Source organism: Porites lutea, chromosome 13 (genome assembly GCF_958299795.1).
Source record: "Porites lutea chromosome 13, jaPorLute2.1, whole genome shotgun sequence".
In the NCBI taxonomy this organism is placed as follows: Eukaryota; Metazoa; Cnidaria; class Anthozoa; order Scleractinia; family Poritidae; genus Porites; species Porites lutea.
The window spans coordinates 12,057,240-12,066,220 of NC_133213.1; the positions used below are offsets into that span (position 1 = coordinate 12,057,240).

At 37.1% G+C, this 8,981-nt stretch overlaps 1 pseudogene; it reads left to right on the forward strand.

The window, feature by feature from the left end:
- LOC140923481 (VWFA and cache domain-containing protein 1-like) overlaps window positions 1–4,707 on the forward strand; it is a 47,371-nt pseudogene extending 42,664 nt beyond the window's left edge.
- Window positions 4,708–8,981: the final 4,274 nt, after the last annotated feature.

Sequence of the window (8,981 nt, forward strand, 5' to 3'; positions counted from 1 at the left end):
CTTATATGTACACACACAAAAAAAATCGCGGTCATCTTCGATCACATTTAAGAACCCTAATGGCTCTTGATCACAGTAGACTAGGCCTGGAAAACAAATTCTTGGGAAAAAAATCAGGCCAAATTTTTGGCGTTTGACAAGTTTTAAACTTTACAGAATCCTGCCAACAAATCTGGGGGGCGTGTAAATCAACCTTTTATACTTTTTATACATCAAATCTGAGGTGAACCAGTACTATGAGGCGCTGTTTTTATCGTACAGACGTCGGACAGAATGCAGTAGTTCACAGTTTTGCAATACAAATTGTACTGATTTAACATTCAGAGAGATCAAAGCACGCGTGGACTTTCAGCGAAGCCTTTAAAAAAAATTTCAAAATCACTTATATGGCAAGCCGATTCTCACTTTTGGCTAGCGCCAAATTTGCAGTGAGAGCTGAGTGTTTGAATGAACATTAATAGAATTACGCTTCAACATAATAAAGAACTTATTATGTTTGTTTTTTATTTAATGGTTTTAGACCGTTTGATACGCGCGGCATTTTGAGTTCTCCTGCAAGCAATGTTCATGAACGACTGAAAACAAACGGTAAGAGAGACTACTAACAATCAATAAAAGAAATATAATTCGGTAAAACATATACAGAAACAACAATTTCCATTCACGAATACAATTAAGTATTAAAGTGTCTCTAAAAATCCTGCGTCTTCAAGCTTAAAGCTTAAGTTTATGTTTTAAGCCTGCTTCCCGGTATTTGCTATTTTCAAAGATGAACTCGAGGCAAGAAACGGCTAACGGCTTTTTAAAGTTCTGTAAGCTTATATAAACCTTGCTCGGTCAGATCTCTCAAATGTTACAAACGTGCATAAACTAAATAGCCGCATCAACTACGCTCGACTTCATTTAAATTAGATATAGAAAACAAACATCAAAGACAATAATTACTCAGGCTTACCATTCGATCGAGATGCAACTCCTGAAAGCTATCAAGTAAGGCCAGAATCGCTTCATACTTTTCAACCCTCTCAAGCATCAAGCAAGGCGAAAAACGAAAACGATGCCATCCGAAATCGGATTTCCGACTTTGACAAGCAACGCATTTCTCAACCAGAAACCCAATTAACAAACTAGCCATGAATAACAGAAGACTCTTGATAGAAGCTGAATTTCATTTGGTACACCCAGTGGAAAAAGACAGTTAAAAACATCACAAGTTGACACAAAACTCTCTCAGCGTCAGCTGTCAAAGTAAACAAGTTTCAAGATGTATGCTGCATAAAAGTTTGCGCATGAACTCACCTGTCAAATTTTGACGAATCAGAGCATAAAAATTGAACGTAGAGCGTGACCAACGCGTGACCATGGCGAGAAGTTAAAAGCAACTGTCTTCCCTGCCTGTAATAGCTGCCTGAATTTTCGTATCCGACGTCACTTTGAATTCAAAATTTTTATTGTGTGGCACATAAACACAACATATTTTATATGAATTTAAGAAAATAAACTTGAGGCTGCAATCATTTGAAGACTAGTAACTTGTCAGCAGATAACTTCAAAAAATACTCGACCTTGATGGGTCAACGACACCTGAGCCCGTGATACGATCACGTGATACTGGTCAGCGGATACCCTGTCAGCTGTCAATTGATCACAACATTGATTTGCAATATGTGGGCAATATCAGTTTTCCTGTGCTCCCAAACTAGCTAGAAAGTGTGAGATTGGACATGGGTCACTCTGTGGTGCGTACGGACGGGCGGGCGGGCGGTGTACAGTCACGTGATTACCAAATTTTCTGGGATGTGTAGATTTACTTAGCTATGGAGCTCCGCTATAATATTTCCGTTTCAATACATTTTTAAGGGATCATCAGCACCAAGTATACTAGGGCTGCAACGGTACGCCGATATAAGATTTTGAATAGACGCATGCGTACTTATTTGTCACTTGTCAGCTAGGCAGTCCTGTGCGCCCACGAACAAACCACCGTGCATAGCAACGTATCTTTACGTGTACCTTAGCTCGCATCACGAACTGTATAGCCTCTTGTGAAAATGAATCGTTTTAGTCCGAAAATATGCAAGATAACCTGCTCAAGTACTTTAGCAACCTTACTGAACAGGTCTTCCCTACAGTTACCCCTTTTGCCACAATCAATAATTTCCCAGACATTTAAATAGCTGAATCGCTCAAATCAATAAATCAAATAATACATAGCACTCTCATTTCCGTTTGTTCGTTTCTTTAATAATCTTTTTTTATTCTTTCATTCTTTTATGCTTTAAAGGCGATATGGCAAAGAAGACGCAGATTCAGGAAACGTTTATCTAACGACAAGAAAAGTAGCTTGTCCACAGAGAATATAATTGATGCTAAAAATGAAGTTCTCCGTCAGCGTCCTCGCGCACCAACTCCTACTTTGTCAGTGGAATATGAAGATCCCGATGTTCTAGAAATGTCTCAAGAAGGTTCTGTAGTTCAATCACGTGATAACGACGCAATGATTTCCACGCAGGAGGGACGATCACCCCTTCCCTCTGAGTGCAGGTCAGCAACTGACCCAAGTGAAAGTTCAGCATCTCCGGCTCAGTTGCATCCAGAACGAAATATGAATGTGAGTAAACATCCAAGGGCCACATCACAAGAGGTTTCAAACGATGTAGAGCCAGACACCAGGGAAGCCCAGACAATAGAGAAGCCTTTCGGTCAGGCCTCAAATCGGCGTTTCAGGAAGGAACCTGTTACAAGACCACTGCAAACCTTACCACTAAGAAACATGTTGGACGATACCCCTTTGCAACAAAACAATATTTCATTAACTGACAAAGAATCGTTTGAATTTCCTGGAAACCAAGGGCAGCCTGTTTTGATAACTTCTTTTGATGACGTAGAACCAAAGTACTTAAATAGTAACAGGTCAGAATACAGTAATATACCTCCTCCTGTTCCAGAACAACGGAACGATTCTGGTGCATATGTGTCACCATTGACATTACAGTCCTTTAGCAGATCAGTACCAGAAAGGAATAGTACTTCTGGAAAAACTGATGAACATGGCTACGTGGTATGCTTCCTCTAAACTTCGGTACCAATAATATTCCTCCCAGCGATAAACATAACCTGTGGAAAATAGGATCCCGCAGTTGCAAGGAGCATATGTTTCATTTTGAAAGTATGTTGCAGTCCGTGGGACATTTTACTCTATGCTGCTCTCCGAGCGTTAGACAAAAGTGACACTTTTTAAATTAGCTCTCAGAATGTTTTGGTAACTATCTTTTAGTGGATACGTGTAATTGGACTGAGCGAGTACAATTCAGGGAGTAAGCCGATTTGAAATTACGAGCCCGATTACCTACGAATTGTATGAGAGGAATTCCTATTACCAATTAATTGTGTCACTAACAAAATGTGAAAACCACAGTGTTGAAGTATTTATTAATGTAAGAGAAAGATTCCATTTGGCAAAAAAATGATCGGTTACAACTTTGGTTGAAATTATTGGAATGTGGAAGCCCAACCGCATGATGTATTTTTTTTGTATTTAACAAGCAGTCAAAGCCTAAAGAAACAATATCTTAATAAAAGTCACTGGACTAGTTAGTTTCATCCAGTTTCCAGTTGAAGATCATGAACAGCTTACCGGGTCACTATTTTTTCATTGATTGTGATTGGTTATCATGTGCTATGCAGCTAAATGTCATTGGCTAGTGGCATTTAATACTTGATTTTCATTGGTTCTTTCCGATTACTAGCTTCTGGTAATCGGACAGGTCATATAGGACAGGTTTGGAGTTACAATTAAAATTAAGCTATAAATATGGGCTGTTAAGAACCAATCAGATTCAAGCATTTTGTCATTGACACAATTAGTATAAAATAATCAATATTAGCAATTCTCTTCGGGCCGGAATTGCAGCTGGTTATGATAACATCCCAATTGGTATTGTCAAGGAGACAATTGACTTAATAATGGTTTCTGATCCTTTTGCCACATTATCAATCTTTCTGTTAGCTCAGGTGTTGTACCTGACCAGCCTAAAATAGCGCGTGTAATCCGATATTTAAGACTGGTTATAAAAGTAGTTTTAGTAATCATAGACCCGTGTTCGTTCTATCTATATTTTTCAAGTTATTTGAACGTGTAATATATAGCCGTCCTCTAAACTTTTTAAATACTTGGTATCTTGTCTAAAAACCAGTTCGGATTTAGGAAAAACCACTCGGCCTCTCTAGCACTTATCCAGTTATATGACAAAATTTCTTCAGCTATTGATAATGGAGAATATACTGTCGGCATTTTCCTTGACCTTTCCAAGGCTTTTGATACAATTAATCTAAAATTCTATTAGGAAAAGGCAAACATTATGGAGTCCGCGGGACTGCTCTAGATTGGTTTAAAAGTTATCTTTTCAGCAGAAAACAATTTGTTCAATACGAAGGTCATTGTTCATCTACCCAATGTATTAAGTGAATCAATTATTAGGTTTTTTATCTTTTACCTTTACAAATATGCTTTGCGTACATCCCAATTTACTACCCGTGACTAAGTTAGCGAACGAGCAACTTGGAGTAGCCAAAAGCTAAACATCCCTCTCTTCAGAACAGCCTCCGGACAGAGAACCTTTTACAGGACTGTTAAGCTTTCGAACAATTAAGAATCTTTTCTTAAATTAAGCCCATCTGAAAAACTTTTTAAACGTTCCTTAAGGAGCCAGCTTTTAGATAATTTTGTCAAATACTTCTTAGTTAAGTTTAAAAACATTGTAATTAGTAATTAGCTAACATTGTAATTGGTATTAGGTTAAGTTTTGTAATTAGTTATTTAAAAAATGTAATATATGTAATCATTATTCCTGAAAAGCCCCTTTGGGGAGGTAACAATAAAGTATGTATGCGGACACGCGTGTAAAACGTCTGCGCATGCGCAAGGTCCCTATTTTCAATAATTAAAATTTGCAAAATCTTCCCCATTTAAATTGAAAAACACTTATGAATGTTTGATATGTTTAATGGTTTGCAGCCGGTTCTAGTATTAAGCACAACAAAAAATTACTTAAACTAACATAACTAACTGGTAAAGTCGTCCAGTACAAGGTTTTTCCGTCCTTGTTTTTCCACTTAGCATGCATTGGTCGTTTTCGTTGTTCGCATTGACCGAGCTCAGCGACATGATGACCAAAACAGCAACAATGGCTACAGCGAAGTGCTGCCAGAGCGAGCGTGGACTTTCAAACATTATTTTCGCCTTTAGTGCAAGGAAGAAAGTATGTGGTGCAAAAGAGAGAAACTAAAGCAATTAATAAACTTTGTGTTCGTGAAATTCTAAGCTTATCTTTTGTGTGTGGAGCTTACTTTTTTGAATTTCGCGGCCGGAATCTAGTTTGTTTTGGTATCGCGTATAATTTCGATTGGGGGAGGCACATGCAAATTCGCGCCGGAAGCAGGGAAGGCACGCATGCGCACTGCGTTTTTCACGCGTGTCATGTATGCGTGTATGTGTGTATGTATGTATGTAATTCTAGGTACACTCTATTTCTCCTTTATTCATCCCTATTTGCAGTATTGCGTAAGTGTGTGGGGATCGACCTATCCTACTAATTATTCATAGTGAAACGCCCCGTACTGCTGCAAAAACGAGCTATGAGAGTCATCAGCAAATCTTGTTATGGTGCTCATACAGACCCAATATTTAAGAATCTTTGTATCTTACCGCTAAATGATATGTATCTAGCAGAAATAGGTAAAATAATGTTTCAATATAATACTGGGTCGTTACCTTTTAAATGTATGCGTTTTCTCTCTTTTTTTTTTTTTTTTTAATGTACCTTTTTCCTTCGTATTATTGTTTCTCAAAACGTTTACCGTTCAGTTAAATTACCATTACGTTTATCTTAAATTTGTAATTTAATAGGGAAAGCCCTCGTTGTATAAGCCTCATTGTTCTTTGGGCTTTCTTGCTATATAATCCAACTGATTCCTGTAATTTATTACTGTTATAATAAGGTGGCGAAATAGCATGTGCATAGAGTTCAACTTATGTCACAACGTGTAATTCTATCTTTTTCGAACGTTTTAGTGTTATGGAAAGTCGAAAACGCATCAAAACGGTGGTGTAGACGCGGATCGATCGAGGCGCTTTTTGTTCGACAACGAAAACGCATTAGTGTCAACAGGGCCTAAATTGTACAGCATGCATTGCTTGAGACCGCTGTGTTTGCCAATTTTTGCAGTTTGGACTTTCAGTTTTTTAAACAAATTTCAAGCGAAGTTCATAAGTTTGTTCTAAAAATTTATGTTACTTGTTACATTCTAATGAAGATACAATCAGAATTATCGTTGCATACGCTTTGAGTTGTTGTTTATAGTTGCAGCTATAGTTTTCCCCCATAGGATTCAGTACCCAAATATTAATAGCAAGTAGACAGAATTGTTGCGTGGGGTCTATACTGAGCCCACTACTGTACCTTGTCTATACTGCGCCGATTGCAGATATCATCAAAAACATGACTTGCTATACCATCTGTACGCTGATGACACGCAACTATATATTTCCTTCAATACTGATTGTTGTGCTGATGCAAAGTTGCGTGTTGAACGATGTGTTGAATGTGGATGGATGTCTAAAAAACCCCGGAGTAGTCAATCGATAAAACTCGGTATCGATTTATCAAAAATCTGTAAAAAAATCGAAAAATCGGTAAATCTGATTTTATCAATATCGATCGTATCGATCAGTCGGTAGAAATCGATGACACACTCGTTTCGTTTATCGGTTTATGTAGATTTTACCGATTCCATCGATTTATATCGGAAGGTACATCATTCTGTTCTTCTGTTCATTCACAAGAAAAAATGATTTCATGCAAACAGTGAATTTGTTGACAATTGAGCTGCAATTAAGTGTCGAAGGATCAAACAATGTATTATAACTTAAAAAAAGCTTTAAAAAATCTCATCTTTTCTTTAAGACCCACTTTAAAGTCTTCTTTTGATGGCCAATATTGGCCAGGTTTGTACTAGAAGCGCCCAGTTTTTTCACGATTTAGATCTGCCACCCTTTCTAAATAACTTCAGTTCCGCGTGTACTTACTTTCCGAAGTAGCCGGTAAATAAAATTCGAAATCGATAAAAATCGTTAGCGATCAAGTGATTTTATCGATCGATAACGGAAAACGGTGAAAAGGTATTTAGGGAAATCTTTTAGCCTGAATTTCAGGCATCCCTTCGACTATTTAGAGGATGTCTGAGATTCGGGTGGGAATCTTTTATGTAAGGTTGTATTTCTCGTGGTACTGACTTACCTGCAAGAACTGCGAAAGTATCTAAATTGAACCTTTTTTGTTATTATGTACAAAGGGTCACGGTTCTAGAGAGAATCTCGTGTCTGTAATGGTTTCCACATTTCTTTTCATGTTTGTTGATCAGTTGTTACTCGTGGATGTGTTTTCTCAGCTGTAATATTTAACTTATGCCAAAAAACAACAATGTCGGACTTACCGTTATAAATCGTTAAAATCATGAAAAATCGATAATATCGATTTGACACAGCAATTTAAGTTATCGATTTTCACCGATTTCCGTTATCGATCGATACAAAACACTTGATTGCTATAGATTTTTATCGATACCGATTTTTATCGATTGGCAACTCCGGAAAAAAACCTATTGAAACAACTAAACTTGTCGTCATTAGCTTCAAATTTCGAAATAGACCAAATTTTACATGTGTTCGGGTTGGAGATGAGTTCATTGCTCCTAAGTTGTCTGTACGTAACCTAGGAGTCATCATAGACAATTGATTTTGCATGGAACAACATGTAAAAAAGGTATATAGTGAGGCAAATTATCATCTCAGGGGGAATATATCAAAGATTCGGTTATATCTCACCCAGGACTCTGCTCAAATTCTGATTCATGCTCATGTTAGTTCTAAGATTGACTACTGTAAGATCCTGTAACTCACTTCTACATGGTATTCCAAAATACTTAGTTTGTACATTACAGCGTGTTCAGAATACGGCAGCTCGCATTGTTACGTCAAAAAGAAAGTATGATTCGATTACCCCAATAATGTTCAAGCTACACTGGCTCCCCCTACATTCACGTATTATTTTTAAGCTCCTGTTAATAGTCTATGAAGCACTCAATGGCAAAGCACCATCTTATATTTCTAGTCTCCTGAGCCATCGTACGTGCTCTTGGTCTTTACGCTCCAGTGGGCAAAAGCTACTCACTGTGCCACTGGTTAAACTAAAGACTTATGGAGATCGGGCGTTGCTGCGCCAAGGCAATGGATTCTGACTTGCCTCTTAGCGTTCGTAAATCTCCATCAATCGCTATTTTTAAAAGACATTTAAAGACTTATCTTCTTAAAGAAAAGAATCCTATGATTTTTATCTTCTAGTTTAATACACGTTTTTTATATCCTTCATTATCTGTAATTTTATCTTAGTATTTTTAGATTTTAGATTTTTAACTTTCATTTCTTGTACAATGTATATATATTTTTTAGCTTTCTAACAAATTTATCTCGGTATTTTATTTTTTAACTTTTTGGTTCTACGTTAACATAATCATTGTAAAGCGCTATGAAAGAGTGGCTGAATAGCGTTAGATAAATTATTATTATTATTATTATTATTATTGTTATTATTATTATTAGAATGAAATCAATTAAGACGGAGCACTTTTTTAGCTAATTGGTGCGCTATTCATTGGTGCGAGAGAGATTTATGAGTTGGGACTACACACAGTAACGTGCCTTGCTTCGCATTATATAGGAAAACATCACCTAACAAACAAGTCTTTATTATGGGGACTTGGGACTGTGGACTCGTCATACATCGAAACACGATTGATTTAGAAAATACAATTTAAACAGTGGGGAATCACCGCATACTTAAAACAATCTTAACGTTTCCTACTTTTATTTTTAGTAACATATGTTTGTTTCTGCTAGTGGGGACAACTGAGAAACGCAAGGC